At 40.5% G+C, this 19,591-nt stretch overlaps 1 long non-coding RNA gene across 4 annotated transcripts in view; it reads left to right on the top strand.

Annotated features, from left to right (window-relative positions):
* Positions 1 to 19,591, top strand: part of LOC108540441 (uncharacterized) — a 50,923-nt gene that overhangs the window by 26,165 nt on the left and 5,167 nt on the right. The window contains exon 5 of one of the 4 annotated variants that reach the window (XR_001888672.1): positions 4,055 to 4,766. The exons of the other annotated variants lie outside the window; for them this stretch is intronic. This is a non-coding gene — a long non-coding RNA (uncharacterized LOC108540441). Of the gene's footprint in view, positions 1 to 4,054; positions 4,767 to 19,591 lie in introns of those variants that run through there. 4 annotated transcript variants of the gene reach the window in all.

Raw genomic sequence — 19,591 nt, 5'->3', positions numbered from 1 at the left:
CTCCCTCCCTCCCTTCCTTCCTTCCTTCCTTCCTTCCTTCCTTCCTTCCTTCCTTCCTTCCTCTTTTGGTTTGACACAAGTGACTCCATTTTGATTCTGACAACTTTTGCATTAGTTACCAGCCAAAAAGTCTTTCTCATCTCCTAGGGTAAAGACTGATCTAGCCTCTGCTTCTCCTCTGCAGTAATTATATGTTCACTCCCTCCAATTTGGAAAGAAAGCTCTCCACTGTATAGATCTGAAAGTTTGATTTGGGTGCTAGTCCAGCAGCTGGGGTCATGGAGCACCCACCTAATCACATGCCCTCTCATGTGTAACACTCTGAAAGACATGGACCATCTGGCCATCGTTCACTGTGGTGGACATTTATTGCTTGTTGAGAGCCTCAATGGCTGTACTCTCCTCTAGTTACAGACCCTTTTCTGGGGGAAATATGCCTCCCTTACTCTTAGTGGTGGGGAGTTTTCTCACCTCATTCTAGGAAAAGATCATATGAACCTTTCCTGGCCAATCAGAAACTCAAATTCCTTGACCTCGGCAATTGGTTTATAAATGGATGTTTCATAATAAAGGGAGGGAAAGTCCGTGTGGAAATGTGGAAAGTGAGATACCCTCTTCTCCAAGAAACTAGAACAGGTATAGCTATAAGGTTGTAACCATTGCAGTCATGGTGACTTCTCTGTGGATGAAACCAACATGAAGAAAAGGAACCAAGAAATGGAAAAAGAGGAGAACCCAAGTCTCCTGGATCAAGCCACACCTGAAAGGAGCCCTACCCCTATACACTTCAGTTATTTCAGACAGTACATGACCTTCATGCTTAAGCTAGCTTGAGTTGGATTTTTATGACTTATATCCAAGAGAACTTTGATGAATCTTTTTGCCTTGCTTCCCTCCCTCTCAACACTTGTGCTGTAACTTTTGTGTACAACCAATATTACAGCAAAGAATGCTGCCAACAACAGCAGCTCAGGTATCAGTTCTAATTATGCATGGGACCACTTGCTCACTTGGGTCAGCCACCTGTCAGTGATAAGCAACTCCAGGCCATTAGTTGTTCTAATATTAAGGAAATATCTGGTGCTACCCACTCCATATATCATGGGCCACACCGACTTGTGAAGCACCTAGTGGCAGAGGGTGTTTCTTGTTCTGTAGAATTGACCACCGTCTTCCTGAAAGTCCCCAACGGGAAAGAAAAATTTCTCTAAGGTATAAAGAAATCATAATAATAGCCATGATCTGGAGTTCAAACCAACTTCATAAGAAGATAATTGTTGGGAGGTGAAGGCAGGAGATTCGCTTGAGCCCAGTAGTTTGAGACCAATCTGGCCGATGTAATGAGACCCCATCTCTACAAAAATTTTTTTTAAAGATGATTAAATTATGAGAATAACCTTGAGAAACTGGTTATGAATAGGTATAGTTTGACCTGTATCTGGAAGAAAGTTTGTTTCTGCCCTTAGAATATGTTGTAAACTTTCCCCTGATGAAAGGAAGTATAGCCATGTGCTGAAGAGCTGAGATCGGAAATCAGAAGAGATCTGGGTTGGCCTGTCACTTACTAGCAGTGAGTTCTTGAAAAAGTCACTTAACCCCAAGCTACTTAACCTCTTGGAGACTCAGTGTCCTCATTCTCAAGAGTTTCTTGATGAGGAGTTATTAATTTAAGACTCACCACCTTCAAAGCTTGGTCTTATTAGTGGCTGCATTTAAACAGACCCAGATCCGCACAACCTTATTAATATTCTTACTCACATACATCGGTCTTAAATAATACATGGTCTTGAACATTTCCCAGGTAATTTTATTTTGTATCACATATTTTATCCAAACTTCTTTAAATTATTTAATTAGAATTTTAAAAAAGCAGCAATCATGCCATTTATTTTTTCTGATTTTCTTGCTCAGTGGTATCGTAAATTACTTTAATTGCTTTCATCCGCAACAGAAATAAATAGAGGTCATATATAAAATTTAGGTCACATCAAGATTTTCTGACCCAGTAAAAGTGCTGCTTGTTTAAGAAATCCTTCCAGGCAATTATAAATGTGTCAAACTAATGTAAAAGTGTGACATTCGAGATTGAGTCCATGGTAATCATTTGAAAGCAGTTGCAAGTGTATTATATTTATGAGAAAACTATGCTTAAGTATACATGCTCCTGTGTACTCTCTAGAGCTGATGTAACCAAAATTCAATTTGAGAAAATCTCTAGAAAGTAAAGCCATTGTTTTCCAAGGAAGGTTTTGAAGACGCTCAGAAAATTAATAATAATAATAATTTTGATGATATTAATTTTATTGAGTTATGGAAAAAGATGGGTGGAGGAGGCTTCCAGCTCTCAAATCCTGAGATTATGGGATTTGTCAGTCCAGTCTATGAAACACATGAGTTTTACATTTAGTATTTCTGGAAGTCAAAAGAATTTGCAATATTTACAGTGGGGTTAATGAAGAAACGCTCCATGTCAGTGAATTTTGGCAGCAGGGCAGCCTGTCTTACATGAACTGTAGTGCCTTGGCCTTCAAAAGTCAGAAGTCAAGGGAATTTTAAGGTTCATAGTACATAGAAACAGTCATCTACTTGATCTGTTTATTGAATGTCTTACAAATTTGACTAAAATAAAACAAAACCTTCTCTTCACCACTCCCTGAGAAATGGACGGTTTTCACTGTTTTTATGCCCAGCCAAACCTCACAGACTCTAATCTAATTGATCAGGAGAGGAGTCCAGGTGTGAAGGAATTGTTCAAGTTCCCATACCCGGGTCTGAGAACCACTTCCTATGAGAAATCTGTGTGAGCTGGGATGATCTGATTGAGAAAATAGCTATGCCTTGTTTTCTCAGCAGAAAAGTGATCCTAAGATAATAGAAGATGTGCTTTGATTCTCCTCTCAAGAACCAGGCTCACACTGTAGCTTTTCCTTCTAGAAGTCTACATTTTCCTTGCTGCAGAGATTAGATAAAAAGGTTTGGTTTTCAAGAGTCTGAATTCTTGGTGGTGGGTATAAGATGTTCCTAGGAAGAGAGGGTTCTAGGTGTTCATTTGAGGGGAGTGGCCCATTGAGAGGGTTTTCTAGGGAAGTGACTCAATTTGGAGAATGGAGGAGTTGCCGTCCTTCAAACTGTCCTCCCAACGTTCCCAGTTTACCCAGGACTAAGCTGTTTTCTGGAAAGCTGAACTTTCCATACCAAAATAGAGTCTTGTGCCAACTAGTATGGCTGGCCACCCTATCTTCTAACACAAAAGCAGCATCCTTAGGGAATAGAACATCACATGAAGGAGGTGGGAACCTTCCTCGGCAGGGTGGGCATCAGGCATGTGCCCCAGCTTTGCTTAAAGGGTGGGGTCTGGACAGGCATGGTGGCTTGTGCCTATAATCCCAGCACTTTGGGAGGCTGAGGCTGGCAGATCATTTGAGGTCAAGAGTTAGAGACCAGCCTGGCCAACGTGATGAAACCCTGTCTCTACCAAAAATACAAAAGTTAGCTGGGTGTGGTGGTGCGTGCCTGTAGTGCCAGCTACTAGAGAGGCTGAGGCAGGAGAATTGCTTGAACCCAGGAGGTGGAGGTTGCGGTGACCCAAGATCGCACCACTGCGCTACTCCAACCTGGGCAACAGAGTGAGACTCTCTCAAAAAAAAACAAAAACAAAAACAAAAAACAAAAAAAGAGGGCGGCGCTGATGTTTCTGAATGGATCGTGTGCACATAGTTTGGGAGGACTCAGGAGGAGGGGCCAGGATGGACTGAAGACCAGATAATTTACTAAAATCTGAATTGAACAAGTGTCAGGGATCTAGAGAGTTCCATGACAGTAGGGGAAGAAGCATCCCCTAAAATTACTAGGATTGATGTCCTGCTAAACCAGGTGGGTAGAGCAGAGCCAAACTGGGTGACATTAAGATAAATAAGGAAATGTGAGCTGTGTTGCACTTTAGTACACACAAACACACACACACAAATATATATATATATATGGACTGCTTAGAAAATGAAATGGAAGGTACTGTAACTGAGCTGTTCTAATCCCTTCTTCCTGTGTTCAACAGTCCAGAGACCAAGCACAGTAATTTGGATGCTTGTTGCAGAAAATGCCTGCTTCTGTAAGTTAAGACTGTGAGTCAGCTAAATAGCTATCTTATCAAGACCAGTTGCTTGCCTGGTGAGATTTGCTTCAAGACCTTTCACTGCTGTGCCCACCCATCCAAAACTATGAGGTCCAAGGAGCAGGGGTTTCTCTCAGGACTCTGGGAGCTGTGATCTGCCTATGCCTGGCTCTTAGTGAGGCCCAAGCTGGAATCCATAAAGGACCTACTGTCCCCTGAAAAGCTTTCAAATGCCTCAACATGACAAGGTCGTGAACAAAGGACTTCCTCAATTCTGGATTCAGTAAGCAGTAAGGTTTGGGAAGTTCCAGGATAAGCCTGAATTTCCACCAAACCAAGAATTCAAGTCCAATACTTATGCTGCTGGTTGAATATCAGAATCCATATGCCTACTCTGCTTTTAATAACTAGATCTCTGATGCCATTGTGAGTGCAAGCTGGACACCTGCTCAGGAATCCAACATCACAGGACAGGGGCCCAGAGCATGAAGAAGGGGCTGGGTTTGCGTGCCCTCCTGCGGGCTCCAGAGAAGCAACCCCAAGGGGGACCCCATGTTCTGTGACCACAGAAGTTTTAAAGGCAGGCAAAGCTTTTCATGTCTGGTGGCTGAGATACCACCCAGCCAAAACCTAAGCTAGAGTATTAATGCAAAAGGCCAGCATATTAGGCCCAGGGAAATTGAATGTGTTTTGATTATAAGAACAGCTTTCTATTGTGGCTCTAGGGCCTTCTCCCCAGCTGGCCTCTCGATCTGGGAGTTCCTTTTTCCAAGACCTGCTAGGTTGAGAGAGAGAGAGGCCTGCTGGACCAGGGGGCACAGGACTGGGATGCAGAGGGTGGGTGCACAGGTGATGCTGGGCAGGAACCACAGTGGGGGTGAGGGAGAGGGTTGGCTGTCTCTCAAGCTGAAGAAGTAGCTTCAAGACTCAGATCTGCTGAGCTGCAGACCCAGTCCTGAGCATCTGAACTGTGTTCAACTGAGACATACAGAGAATCACTTTCCCCAGGGAGAATGCTCAAACACATCACCAGGTCATCCCCTTTCCCCCATCGCGTGTCAGGCAGGATGAGCAAAAGTACCCATGCTGGACAGATTGCAGGACTCAGGCAAGGAGCAGTAAATGATACCTTTACAATCATAAACTGATGCTCTGCTGTGCCCTGGACATCTATATCTCATCCAAAGAGACCCTCAGCGGATGAGAAGAGCCCAGAGGCTATGAGATTGCTATGTATGATTGTAAAATGAGGCAAACTTCCTCGAAAGGCACAGAAAGGGACAGTGAAACCTGGCAGGTGAGACCATGCAACGATTTGGCCCTTGGTTCTATGGACCAGTGTCAAGTCAGGCTTATGCAGCCGAAGCTCTTGGCCAAGTCACAGCAGGCGGGGTCAAGAGCCCAATCTCAAGGAGCTCCCTGCCCTGCGAGGCCCATCTCACAATCACCCAGTCCAGGCTCAAACCCTGCAAACACTCTGCCCTAATTTCCCTTTTAAGAACTCTACTAGTATCTTTCAAGGGATTCTTCCCTGAGGTAAGTGTGATGCAGTTAGCTCTGCTTGGTCAATACATTTTTTTTTGTCCTTTGCATGACTTGACAGCAATAATGAAAACATATTTTTTTTTGCTTCGGTCATTTAAATGCTTAAGATAACATGAATGCTAGGCTCAGAGAATGATTTTAAAAGAGCTTAGATACAGTTGCCCTAAAAGAAGGAGGAGGAATAGCAGAGCAGATGGGGTCCTGGCTTCTTTGATACTAGAATGCAATGGCAATTGAAGGAGAAATCAGTGAATACAGGTGAAATCAGTAAAGTCAAGTGAGAAATAATTGTTATTTATTTTCTCTTTATTTGGCTGCAACTTGGGGTAAAAAAAGAATTTAATTGGGTTCAACTGCATCACGCAGATGTTTCTTGGACCTAACTTGTTTCATATTTTTTTAGAGAACCTACAAGCTGAACATCATGGTACATGTCTGTACATCGTGGTACATGTCTATAATCCCTGCTACTTGGGAGGCTGAGGTGGGAGGATGGCCAGGAGTTGGGCCCAGGAGGTTGAGACCAGTCTGGGCAACATAGTAAGATACCATTAAAAAAAAAGAGAGAAGAATAAGAAACTTCAAAAATTAACCTCTGTAAGTAGAACTACCATTTGATTCAGCAATCCCACTACTGGGAATCTACCCAGAGGAAAAGAAGTCATTATATGGAAAATATATACTTGCACACTCATGTTTATAGCAGCACAATTCCCAATTGCAAAAATTTGGAACCAGCCCAAATGTCCATCAGTTGACAAGTGGATAAAGAAATTATGGTATGTATATACAATGGGATACTACTCAGCCATAAAAAAGAATGAATTAATGGCATTTGCAGCAGCCTGAATGGAACTGGAAACTATTGTTCTAAGTCAAGTAACTCGAGAATAGAAAACCAAACATTGCATGTTCTCACTTAGAAGCAGGAGCCAAGCTATGAGGATGCAAAGGGATAAGAATGATACAATGGACTTTGAGGACTTGGGGGAAAGAGTGGGAAGGTGGTGAGGGACAAAAGACTACAAATTGGGTTCCGTGTGTACTGCCTGGGTGGTGGGTGCACCAAAATCTCACAAATCACAACTAAAGAACTTACTCATATAACCAAATACCATCTGTTCCCCCCAATCCTGTGGCAATACAAATTTTTTTAAAAATCAGTTTTTAGTTTTGTCTTGATACATAATTATACATATTTATGGGGTACATGTGATATTTTGGTAATGCATACAATGCATAATGATCAAATCAGGCTATTTAGGATCTCCATTACCTTAAACATTTATCATTTCCTTGTATTGGGAGCATTTTGAATCTCTTCCAGCTATTTTGATATATACAGTAAATTATTGTTACCTATAGTCGCATACTCTGCTACAGAACACTAGGACTCATTAACCAACCTCTCCTTATTCCCCCACCCCTTTCAAGCCTCTGGTATCCATCACTCTACTCTCTACCTCCATGAGATCCACTTTCTGTAGCTCTCACACGTGAGTGAGAACATGCACAATTTGTTGCTCTGTGCCTGCTTTATTTCAGCTAACATAATGACCTCCAGTTTCATCCATGTTGCTGCAAGTGATAGGATTGAATTCTTTTTTATATTTTTTGTGACAGGGTCTCACTTCGTTCCCTAGGCTGAAGTGCAGTGGCGCTATTTCAGCTCGCTATAGACTCTGCCTCCCAGGCTCAAGTGATCCTCCCATTTCAGCTTTCTAAGTAACTGGGACTACAGGCACACGCCACCGTCCTGGATAATTTTTGTATTTTTAGTAGAGACGGGGTTTCACCATGTTGGCTAGGCTGGTTTTGAACTCCTGACCTCGAGTAATCCACCCACCTCAACCTCCCAAAGTGCTAGGATTACAGGTGTGAGCCACTGCACCAGGCCATCTATTCGTCTCTTAATGGACGATTAGGTTGATTAAAATAACATGACAAAGATATTTGTAAAACTTTAAGTTACTGGGATTAAGTAAAAATGTTGAAATCATTTTCTTTTATAGACAGGATCTGAATTATTTTCTATTCATAAGCAAATGTCAAGTCCTGAGCTTATTTTATGTTTTACAATGCTGAAATAGTATTTATTTCACAAAGTTGAGGTGAGTGGAATGTTGATATGTTAGCAAAGCCATTCTGATATCAAGTTTAGAAAATGTATTCGCATCGAAATGTACTTCCTTACTCAGCATAGAGCCAATATTGTTCATTTTAATTTTCAAACATATAAATTATTCTGTTTTTGCACAAGAATATTATTTATTGATTTTTAAAATTAGCATTGAACTTTAAACAAGAAGCATCAACTTTTCTTTAATTGTCTGCAACCTTCTATCTGTGGGAAAAAGTAGCCTTTTCTTTGTTATTCTGTGTTTCCTTGGCAGTCCTTTTATCTGACTATCTCCATTTGAACTGTGTTTAAGTCCTTTCTGGGAGAGCAGCTTATAATTAAAATGATTGGTAATTGTGTTTTTAATTAGCTGCTGCCTAATGAAAAATTACAAAACAATTTAGTTCCTGCAGGGAGATGAGTGACCAGAGAATAATGGCTACTTAGGGACAGTACTCTTTACCATTTACTTCTTTCCTGCAGACAAGGGTGCACGTTTATATTAATTAAGATTATAGCATGTTTGGAATGAGGTAGGATATAAGCAGAAAAGGAAATGAGTCAGTGAGCTTTTGACTGCTGGTTGTCACCTGCTTTCAAATTTAGAAAACACCAAGAAATTTCAAGAGGGGTCTGAGATATCTGCCTAGGGCCCAAATTCAGCCTGACCAGTCAATTGCTCCTAGTTATTTTTCACAGCTGAGTCCTGCTGACCCCTGGTGTCAGTGTCACCAAACCAAGCCTCAGATCATGTTGGATGGCTGTTGCTTGACACTGTTGGCTTTCAGTACTGTTACTAACACTGCAAATCGTTTGCTGTGTTCCCCTAATTTTTCTCCTTCCCGGCTATCCCCACCCCTTATTAACTGGGGTCTTTCCTACAAGATGATGAGTGAGAAGAAAATCCATCTGCAATGAATGAACATTAAAAAGACACAGAGCTTAGTGAATTGCCTGCAGATGTGGTGTCTGTGTGTGTAGGGCATTCTTGCAGCAGTTATTTTAATTTTGTCTGTATCAATACAGGAAGTCATTCCTTACAGACAAATACAGGAGATCCCAGTGGGGAATTCAGAGCACTTGAGATCATCATAGTCATCCATGAGTTCTCAGAGTTTGCTGTCTTCTTTGAACTTGCCTACTGCTGCTTATGTTAAGAGCAACACATAGGTTGCATTCATGTCATTCTGTCATGCTGTCATGTCATTCTGTCATTCTGTCATTTTAATTGCTTGTTTGCTAAACTACTGTAGTCAGTGGTTCTCAACATCAGAATCACCTGGAAAGCTTGTGAAAACAAAGACTGCTGGGTCTAGGACCTAAGAATTTTTACTCAGTAAGTTCCCATCGATGTTGCTGACCCAGGCACCAATCTGCTATAGGTTGTAAAGGATGTTTCTAGAAATTGTGAATAATTCCAACTGGGTGAAAAGGGGAAACTCAAGGTTTTTTTTTTTTTTTTTTTTTTTTTCCTATGGCATCACTGCTGCCCTGATCTAAAATAACGCTCTGCAGCCCTAGTGGATAGAGTTTGCTTGTTGCATGAAATATAAGGGAAGGAAGAAAAAAGTCAGTGAGACTGGTGTTTCTCAAAGACCTTCAGATTTTAAAAAAAGCAGTGGAAATCTCAAGGATCCTCAAGGATCTCTTGTGTACCACAGAAGAAAAAATAATGAGTGGGAGATCCCTTCCCATGTGATCTTTGGACCTGGTCACAAGGAGTGAATCAGACCGGGAGATGCCCACGGCTGTAGTGGTGAAGTTTAGGTGCTCATTCCAAGATAGAGCTTTGCTTTTAGGTCTAATTCTGAAAACGACCTGTGACTGTCAGCAGGGAAATGATAATTAATTATGGAAATTATACCGACTTCTTTGGTACAAGGTTTGAAAAAAAGAAATAGAAAGAATGCAGTAGCACGTCAACTCAGTCATTGGAGTCAAACTCTCTCACAATCTGGGCTATATGAATCATTTGGTCTTCAAAACTTGGCCAAGGCCTTTAAAACTGTTAAGGTTTAGTTCTGTTTCTGTAAAACAGGAATAATAATACTGCCCGTGTTGTAGATGTTATTGTCAGGATTAAATGGAATACTTTATTATACTTAGCATATAATAAGAACTCAATACATGTTAGGTAAAATCATTAGCATCATCATAATCAAGCTACTAGGAGAAAATATAGGCAAATTTGTGTATAACCTTGGGAGTTAGGAAGTCTTTCTAAAATTAGTGAGGGAAAACATTTTTTATTAAAAATAGAAATCTATTCCAGAGTAACAAGGAAAATTAATGTTTTGAAGAGAGTGTAATAAAAATATTTATTTTCAAGCCATGTTTTGAATTTCAAGGTCGTCTGTTATGCAAGACACAATATTTTAGGATGTGTCAGGAAGCAGGGAAGGGGTTAATTCTTTTTTCTTAATTTTTATTTTAGGTTCAGGGGCAGATTTGTCATACAGGTAAATCGCATGTCATAGGGGTTGGCATACAGATTACTTTGTCAGCCAACTAATAAGCATAGTACCTGATAGGTAGTTTTTCAGTCCTCACCCTCCTCCCACCCTCCACCCTCAAGTAGACCCCAGAGTCTATTGTTCCTATCTTGGTGTAGCTCTCACATATAAGTGATAACATGTGGTATTTGATTTTCTGCTTCTGTGTTAGTTTACCAGTTCCATCTATGTTGCTGCAAAAGACTTGATCTCATTTTTGACGGATGCATAGTATTCCATTGTGTATATGTAGCACCATTTTTATCCAGTCTACCAATGATGGACATGTAGGTTGATTCTATGTCTTTGCCATTGTGAATAGTGCTGCAATTAACATATGCATGCATGTGTCTTTATCGTAGAATGATTTACATTCCTTTGGCTATGTACCCAATAATGGGATTGTGGGGTCAAATGTAATTCTCTGTTTATGTAGTTTTAAGTTTTTGAGATATCGCTTAACAGCTTTCCACTATGCCTGACCTAATTTACATTCCCACCAGCAGCCTATAAATGTTCCCTTTTCTCTACAACCACCCCAGAGTCTGTTATTTTTTGACTTTTTAATAATTACCATTCTGACTGATGTGAGATGGTACCTCATTGTGGTTTTGATTTGTCTTTCTCTAATGGTTAGTGATGCTGGGAATTATTTCATATGCTTGTTGGCTACATATGTGTCTTCTTTTAAAGTCTGTCAGTGTCCTTTGCCCACTTTTTATTGGGGTTGTTTTTGCTTACAAATTTGTTTATGTTTTTTACAGATTCTAGATATTAGATCTTTGTTGGATAGATAGCTTGCAAATATTTTCTCTGATTGTGTAGGTAGTCTGTTTACTCTGTTGATAGTTTCTTTTGCTGTGCAGAAGATCTTGATGTTAATTAAAGGTCCTATTGTCAATTTTTGTTTTGGTTGCAATTGCTTTTGGCATCTTGTTCATGAAATCTTTGCCAGGTTCTGTGTTCAGAATGGTATTTCCTAGGTTGTCTTCCAGGTTTTTTATAGCTTTTGGTGTTAGATTTGAGTCTTTAATCAATCTTGAGTTGATTTTTGTATATGGTGTAAGGAAGAGACCCAATTTCAAGCTTCTCTATATGGTTAGCCAGTTACTCTGGCACCATTTATTGGTAGGGAGTGCTTTCCACATTGCTTGTTTTTGTTGGCTTCTTCGAAGATCTGACGATTGTAGCTGTGTGACACTATTTCTGGGCCCTCTATTCTCTTCCATTCTTTTATATGCCTGGTTTTGTAACAGTACCATGATGTTTTGGTTACTATAGCCTTGTTGTATAGTTTGAAGTTGGGTATTGTGATGCCTCCAACTTTGATCTTTTTGCTTAGGATTGCCTTGGCTATTTGAGCTCTTTTTTGGTTACATATGAATTTTAAAATAGTATTTTCTACTTTTGTGAAGAATGTCAGTGGTAGTTTAATAAGAATAGGATAGGAATGGTATTGAATCTGTAAATTGCTTTGGGCGGTATGACCACTTTAACAATATTGATTCTTCCTGTCCATGAGCCTAGGATGTTTTTCCATTTGTTTGTGTTATCTCTGATTTCTTTGAGCAGTGTTTTGTAGCTCTTGTTGTAAAGGTCATTCACCTTCTGGTTAGCTGTATTACTAGGTATTTTCTTCTTTTTATGGCTATTGTGAATGGGATTGCATTCTTGATTTCATTTTCAGCTTGGATGTTGTTGATGTATAGAAATGCTGATGTTTGTATACTGATTTTGTATCCTGAAACTTGGCTGAAGTTGTTTATCAGATCAAGGAGCTTTTGTGTAGAGACTATGGGTTTTTCTAGTTATATAATCATATTATCTGAAAACAGAGCTAGTTTAATTTCCTCTCTTTTTATTTGCATACCTTTATTTATTTCACTTGACTGGTTGGTTTAGCTAGGACTTTCAGTGCTATGTTAAATAGGAATGGTGAGAGAGGGTGTCCTTGTCTTGTTCCAGTTATCAAGGGGAATGCTTCCAGATTTTGTGCATTCAATATGATGTTGGCTGTGACTTTGTCATAGATGGCTCTTAATATTTTGAGGTATGTCCCTTGAATGCCTAGTTTGTTGAGGGTTTTTTACATAAAGGTTGTTGGATTTCATCAAAAGCCTTTTCTGCATCTACTGAGATGTTCATGTGGTTTTTGTTTTAAGTTCTGTTTATGTGGTGAATCACATTTATTGATTTGCTTATATTGAACCAACCTTGCATCCAAGGTGATATGATTTGGCTCTGTGTCCCCATCCAAATCTCACCTTGAATTGTAATATTCCCTATGTGTCAAGGGTGGGACCATGTGGAGGTAATTGAATCATGGGGCAGTTTCCCCATGCTGTTCTCATGATGGTGAGTGAGTTATCATGAGACCTGATGGTTTTATAAGTGTCTGGCATTTCCCCTACTGGCACTCATTCTCTCTCCTGCCACTCTGTGAAGAGTTGCCTTCCATCATGATTGCAAGTTTTCTGAGGCCTCCCCAGCCATGCAGAACTGTGAGTCAATTAAACCTCTTTTCTTTATAAATTACCTGTTTTCAGGTATTTCTTCATAGCAGTGTGAGAACAGACGAATACACCAGGGGCAAATCCTACTTGGTTGTAGTGGATTAGCTTGTTGATGTGCTGCTGCATCAGGATTGCAGTATTTTGTTGAGTATTTTTGCATTTATGTTCATCTGGGTTATTGGATTGAAGTTTTCTTTTTTTGTTGTGTCTTTGTTGGATTTTAATATCAAAGATAATGTTGGCTTCATAGAATAAGTTAGGGAGAAGTTCCTCCTCAACTTTTTGGAATAGTTTCAGTCAGAATGTTACCAGCTCTTCTTTGTACATCTGAAGAATTCAGCTGTGACTTCATCTGGTATTGGGTTTTTTTCTGGTTGGTAGGCTATTTATTACTGATTCCATTTTGAAACTGATTATTGCTCTGTTAGGGTATTCAGTGTCTTCTTTGTGCCATCTTCAGAGGTTGTATGTGTCTAGGAATTCATCCATTTCTTCTTGGTCTTCTAGCTTGTGTGCACAGATGTGTTCAAAATAGTCTCTGAGAGATTTTTGTATTTCTGTGGGGTTGGTAGTAAGGTCTCCCTTGTTATTTCTGATTGTGTTTCTTTGTCTCTTCTCTCTCTTTTTCTTTCATTTCATTTCATTTCATTTCATTTCATTCAGTTCAGCTCTGATTTTGGTTATTTCTTGCCTTCTGCTAACCTTGGCATTGGTTTGCTCTTGTTTCTTTAATTGTGATGTTAGGTTATTAATTTGAGATCTTTTTAACTTTTTGATGTGGAAGTTAGTGCTATAAATTTCCCTCTTAATACTGCTTTCGCTGTATCCCAGAGATTGTTATGTTGTATCTTTGTTTTCATTAATTTCAAGGAATTTCTTGATTTCTGCCTTAATTTTTTTATTTACCCAGAAGTCATTCAGAAACAGGTTAATTTCCATGTAATTGTATGGTTTTGAGTTATTTTCTTAGCATTGATTCCTATTTTTATTGCACCATGACTGACGTGATTTCAGTTCTTTTACATTTGCTGAGGATTGCTTTATGCCCAATTGTGTGGTCAATTGTAGAGTATGTGCCATGTAAGAGTAAGAAGAATATATATTTTGTTGTTTGAGGGTGGAGATTTCTGTAGATGTCTACTAGGTTCATTTGGTCAAGTCTTGAGTTCAAATCCCAAAAACCTATGTTAGTTTACTGCCTCAGTGGTCTAATACTGTCATTGGGGTCTTAAAGTCTCCCACTACTATTGTGTGGTTATCTAAGTCTCTTTGTAGATCTCTAAGAACTTGCTTTATGAATCTGGGTGCTTCTGTGTTGGGTATGTATGTACTTAGGATAGTTAGGTCCTCTTGTTGAATTGAGCCCTGTACCATTATGTTATGCCCTTCTTTGTCTTTTTTGATCTTTGTTGGTTTAAAGTCTGTTTTGTCTGAAATTAGAATAACAACTCCTACCTTTTTGTGTTTTGTAATTATTTGGCAGATTATTCTCCATCTCTTTATTTTGAGCCTGTGAATGTCATTGCATGTGAAATGAGTCTCCTAAAGACAGCGTACCGTTGGGTTTTACTTCTTTATCCAACTTGCCACTCTGTGCCTTTTAATTGGGGCATTTAACCTGTTTACATTCAAAGTTAGTATTGGTATGTGCAGGTTTGATCCTGTCCTATTTTAAGCTGGTTATTATGCAGACTTGTTTGTGTAGCCGCTTTATAGTGTCACTTGTCTAGGTACTTCAGTATACTTTGTGGGTAATGTACTTTGTACCTGTGTACTTTGTTGGTAATGGTCTTTCCTTTGCACATTTAGTGCTCCCTTCAGGACCTCTTGTAGGGCAGGTCTTGTGGTAATGAATTCCCTTAGCATTTGCTTGTCTGAAAAGGATCTTATTTCTTCTTCACTTATGAAGCTTAGTTTGGCTGCATATGAAATTATTGGTTGAAAATTCTTTTCTTTAAGAATGGTTAATATAGAACCCCAATCTCTTCTGGCTTTAAGGGGTTCTGCTGACAAGTCTGCTATTAGTCTGATAGGCTTCCCTTTGTGACTTGTCCTTTCTCTGTAGCTGCCTTTAACATTTTTTCTTTCATGTCAACCTTGGGGAATCTGATGGCTATGACCATCTTGCAGATGATCTTCTTGTGTAGTATTTTGCAGGGGTTGTCTACGTTTCCTGAATTGAAATGTTGGCCAACCTCTCTAGTGAGGTTGGTGAAATTTTTATGAATGATATCCTGAAATATGTTTTCAAGTTGCTTGATTTTTCTCCATCTCTTTCAGGGACACCAATGAGTAGTAGATTCAGTCTCTTTACATAATCCCATGTTTCTCAGATTTTTAAAAATTCTTCTTTATTGTTTTCTCTTTATTTCTTCTGACTAAGTGACTTTGGAGAGCAAGTCTTCAAGCTCTGATATTCTTTCTAGGCTTGGTTGATTCTGCTATTAATACTAATGATTGCATTATGAAATTTTTCTAGTGTGCTTTTCAGCTCTAGCAGATCAGTTTGATTCTTTCTTATAATGTCCAGTTAATCTAGCAGCTCCTGTATTTTTTATTGTAATCCTTAGATTTCTTAGGTTGGGTATCAAGTAGCTCCTGTATGTGGATAATACTTGTTCCTATCTATATTCTCAACTCTATTTCTGACATTTCAGCTATTTCAGCCTGGTTAAGAGTCATTGTGAGGGAACTAGAGCAGTCATTTGGAGATAAGAAGATACTCTGGCTTTTTGGGTTGCCAGAGTTCTTGCACTGATTCATTGTCATTTGTGTGGGCTAATGTTCCTTCAGTCTTTGAAGTTGCTGTGCTTTGGATGGATTGTTTTGCTTTTTTCTTCTTTGATGTCTTTGGGGGTTAAATTATGGTATAAGATGGGTTTGATTGACTGGCTTTGATTCCAATGAATTCCTGGGTCTCGGAGGAGAACTGTCTGATTATGTCTCCATGCCCACATTTCTTTGGTTAGGTGATCTCGTCTATGGGGCCCCTCAGGCAGGGGCCATGGTTGACCCTAATCTGCTGTCTGTGTGCTTCCTAGGATAACATGGGTTGTGCCTGCCCTCAGAGTTCAGGCAGTAGCAAGACCACTGGTTTAGAAGCTCTAGCAGGTGTGGCCCATCTGGCTATGAGAGACAGAGGTTAGAGAGTTGCCTTCCCTGCTGTCTGGGATTTCCAGGGCAACAGGAGGCTAGGCCCCAGGGCAAATTCAGGCAAAAGTAGGATGCTAGACTAGAAGCTCTAGCATGCGTGGGTCACCTGGATACTGGTGGTAACAGTGGCTAAGGATGCCCAGTCTGCTGCCCAGGTGTTTCTTGGAACAACAGGAGGCTGCACCCACTAGTTGAATCTCCACAGAAGCAGGACCACTGGGGGCCAGAAGGCAGGTGCTCTCTACCTGTGTACGAGTGGTGGGAGTGGGTGAAGTCCTTCACTCTGCTGTTTAGGTGTTTCCTGGGACAACAGAAAACTGCACCCTCCAGCTGAGTTCACACAGAAGTGGGGCCACTGGGCTGAAAGCTCTAGCAGGCATTGCCCTCCTGGCTACCAGTGGCAGGAGCAAGTGGGGTCATGTGTTTTGCTGCCTGGGTGCTTCCTGGAACAACAGTAAGCTGTGTGCTCCATCTGAGTTCACATAGAAGTGTCAACACTGGGCTGGAATTTCTAGCTAATGTTGCCCACCTGGCTATCAGTGGTGGAGGTGAGTGCAACAGCTAGCTAAGTTTGGACTGAAGCAGGACCTTTGGGCTGGAAGCTGGTGCCAAGATCTGTCTGGCAAGTGTGGGTGGAGCAATCTCATTGCTCCCAGGCAATATAGGGGCTGTGCTCTATAGGGGCTATGATGCCAATGCTGGTTTGCTCCTCCAGGGCCCAAGACTTGTAGCAGTCTCCTTGGACTCAAGAGTTGCCCCTGCAGAACACCTGACTGGCTCTCTGACTCAGTATAGAAGTGCAGTGAGGGATGCAGTGGGGGCAGGGAGACTATCCCATTTCTAGTCTTGCACAGTCTTTTCCACATGCCTGTGGAAAGCGTGAATCCCTCTGGGGGCTCTCACCGACTCACCCTTTCCTGTGTTGGAGAGGTTCCCTTGGCTCCACCCTGAGCCCAGATGGGCTTGTGCCCAGCTTCACTCTTCTCTGCTCTCTGTGTTCCTCTGCTGCCTTGATGGATCCTAACATGGTTTCTGAGATGATCAACCTGCAGGATTACTGTTCACTAGTCTGTTTCCTCTCTGTGAGAGTGGTACACATGAGCTGCTTCTAGTCTGCCATCTTGGCCCCACCCCCAGAAAAAAAATAATTTTTGAGTAGACTTCTACTTGGTTGTAAAATAGGCCGTTTATTTACTTATTTAACAACTATTTATTGATCAAATAAGCATGCTGAGTGAATAAATACAAAAAGAGATATGTTTAAAGAAAAGAAGAAATGAGGTGCTTTGAGCAGTTATAACATGGGAAAAATGGCCCACATGGAGGGTGAGCATTTCTAGGGGTAAAATACAAAGTAGAGACGTTCTGTAAGTGGCATTGAAGAGAAATTCCAATGTATAATGGCTAACTAAAGGAGGGTGAATCTGCAATTGAGACAGATATGTCATGACCTAAGACTTAGAAGAAACGTCAGGAAAGTAAAACCTAAAATATGTCTGTCGGGCAGAAAATGCTTCAAGAAATTGGAAAAAGGATGGTTGCAAACATTTTTAAATGCTGTTAAAATATAATCTGTGTATTGATTTGATGAAAATATATATTTTGGAATTGGCAACATGGCAATTTTAGCAAGAGCTAAGGGCAGAAGCCTGAAGAAGGGAGGAAGGAGTGTAGTAACCAGATAACAGTGGTGGGAGGAGAGAGTACAAGGTCAGGAAATGGAGGCAGACTGTACAGAAAATTCTACCAAGATCTTTAACTGTGAGTGGGGGGAACAGAGTACAGTAGATGGAGAGGAGACATGGAGTCCAAGACAGTTTTATCTGTTATTTGTTCAGAATGGAATAGATGTTTCAGATGAGAAGGGTTTGATTGAGAAGGAGACGCTGACTGCAGGACAAAGGCACAATGAATTTATAGTGTCAGCTGCAGGGGAGGCTGTGGGGGTGGAAATCCTTAATCTGAGGATCTCGCTATAGATGGAAGGAGAGGCCATTTTTATTTGAACAGGCAGAAAAAAGGAAAGCCCTGACTTTTGAAGACCAGGTTTCTCTGTGCAAAAGGAGGATCACAGTCATCTACCAAGAGTAAGTGAGAAGGCAAGGCTGTCAGAAGAAAACAAAATGATTTGAAGTAGCAGTTAGAGAAAGTTGAAGAGCAGGAAACTATAAATGGATTGCTGCAAAGGATTTAAGATCCAGTCGTTTCACATGGTGTCACCTGTCTGTTGTAGGGCTTTGCCCAGAAGGGCTTACTGCTTAGGTGTAGATGGAGAAAGTGGATAGCGATATCCATATTTGGTTGGTGATGTGCCATATGGATGAGGATTACCAAGAGAAACACCTTAGGAAAGTTAAAGCGGTTCCATGAATGGGAGATAAGGACTAACAGGTATAAGGCTTATACTTAATCTCTGTTACCAAGGGTATCCTTGGTATCTGACAGTGAGTCATGCCAAATAAAGACACTCAGGTCAAGTTGTCAAATTTTCTGTTTAAGAATGTGAAAAGGATCCCCTTTTAGGAAGCAGAATTTATCTATAATGCTATAATAAAATAGTCTTTTCAGAGATTATTTTAATGTGTGACAGGGTGTTTAAGACAAAAGGAGGATCCTGTTGAGGGATATATTTTAATTATTCAGGGTTTACTTTTGTTACACAGAGAGACAGCCAACCAACTAAGATCTTCTTTGTTTGGGGGAAAAATTGTCTTGGTTGTCCCCTTTATTATATAAATGCCCATTGTCTTAAAAGAGTCATATTCAAGAACTGGGTGGTTATACTAATTAATTTAGGGAAATAGGTTTCCATTATCTGCCATGCACTATGGATGAGGATAGAAAAAGATGAACAAGAGTCCTACAATGATGGTACCTGCATTCTACTGGATTAGCAAAAGATCTCACCCATCCTACTATGATATACCAAACTGATACTGAAAAAAATGTAAGTTAATTTGATAAATGGGCCCATGTCCTCCTGGAAGGGAAAATGGCTAACCCATTTCCTGTATCCCAAGATTTGAAGTTAGAAAGAACAGGGCCATACAGATAATGATGCAGTGAGAGAAAAGGACGATTAATTCCACAAAATAAAGAGATCTTACGGAAGGAGTAGATTTAGGCTGGCAGGCTTGTTTAACCGATGGACACAAAGACTGGTTTCATGTAACTGGTTTCTGCATAGTATGTCGCTGGCTGATGTAGGGAGCCAGAGACTATCCCAGCACAAAACAATGGCTAAAGAGGTACATGAAGCACAAAGCACCCTAACTTCACAAACAACGGGTCCTGGACGGGTTTCTCAGCAGTGGAGAATTATAGCAGCAGAACTGCCCAGAACCACTCTTCAACAGTGACACCGTCTGGCAGCACGGAGTAATGACAGCATTGGACTGGTAGAGGCCTTTTCTTTTGTTTGGTTTTTCAAGGAATACCGATTCTTTTTAGACGCTATTAACTCCCATGAGTTTTGAACAATTTGGTGTAGGCAGAAGTCCAAAGAGGGCAATCCTGGAATCCCTGCTAATGAGGTTCATGACCATATATGCAATATTGTAAAGAAATAGTAATTGAGAGCACATGTGCTGCATGGTTACTTCATTCATGAAAGCAGTACTCTGATTTTGTTCAAGTACTGGGTTGCCAGATAAATATC

Source organism: Rhinopithecus bieti, unplaced genomic scaffold (genome assembly GCF_001698545.2).
Source record: "Rhinopithecus bieti isolate Rb0 unplaced genomic scaffold, ASM169854v2 scaffold_574, whole genome shotgun sequence".
In the NCBI taxonomy this organism is placed as follows: Eukaryota; Metazoa; Chordata; class Mammalia; order Primates; family Cercopithecidae; genus Rhinopithecus; species Rhinopithecus bieti.
The sequence above is the reverse complement of the archived record's forward strand: the minus strand, read 5'-3'. Positions and strand labels throughout refer to the sequence as shown.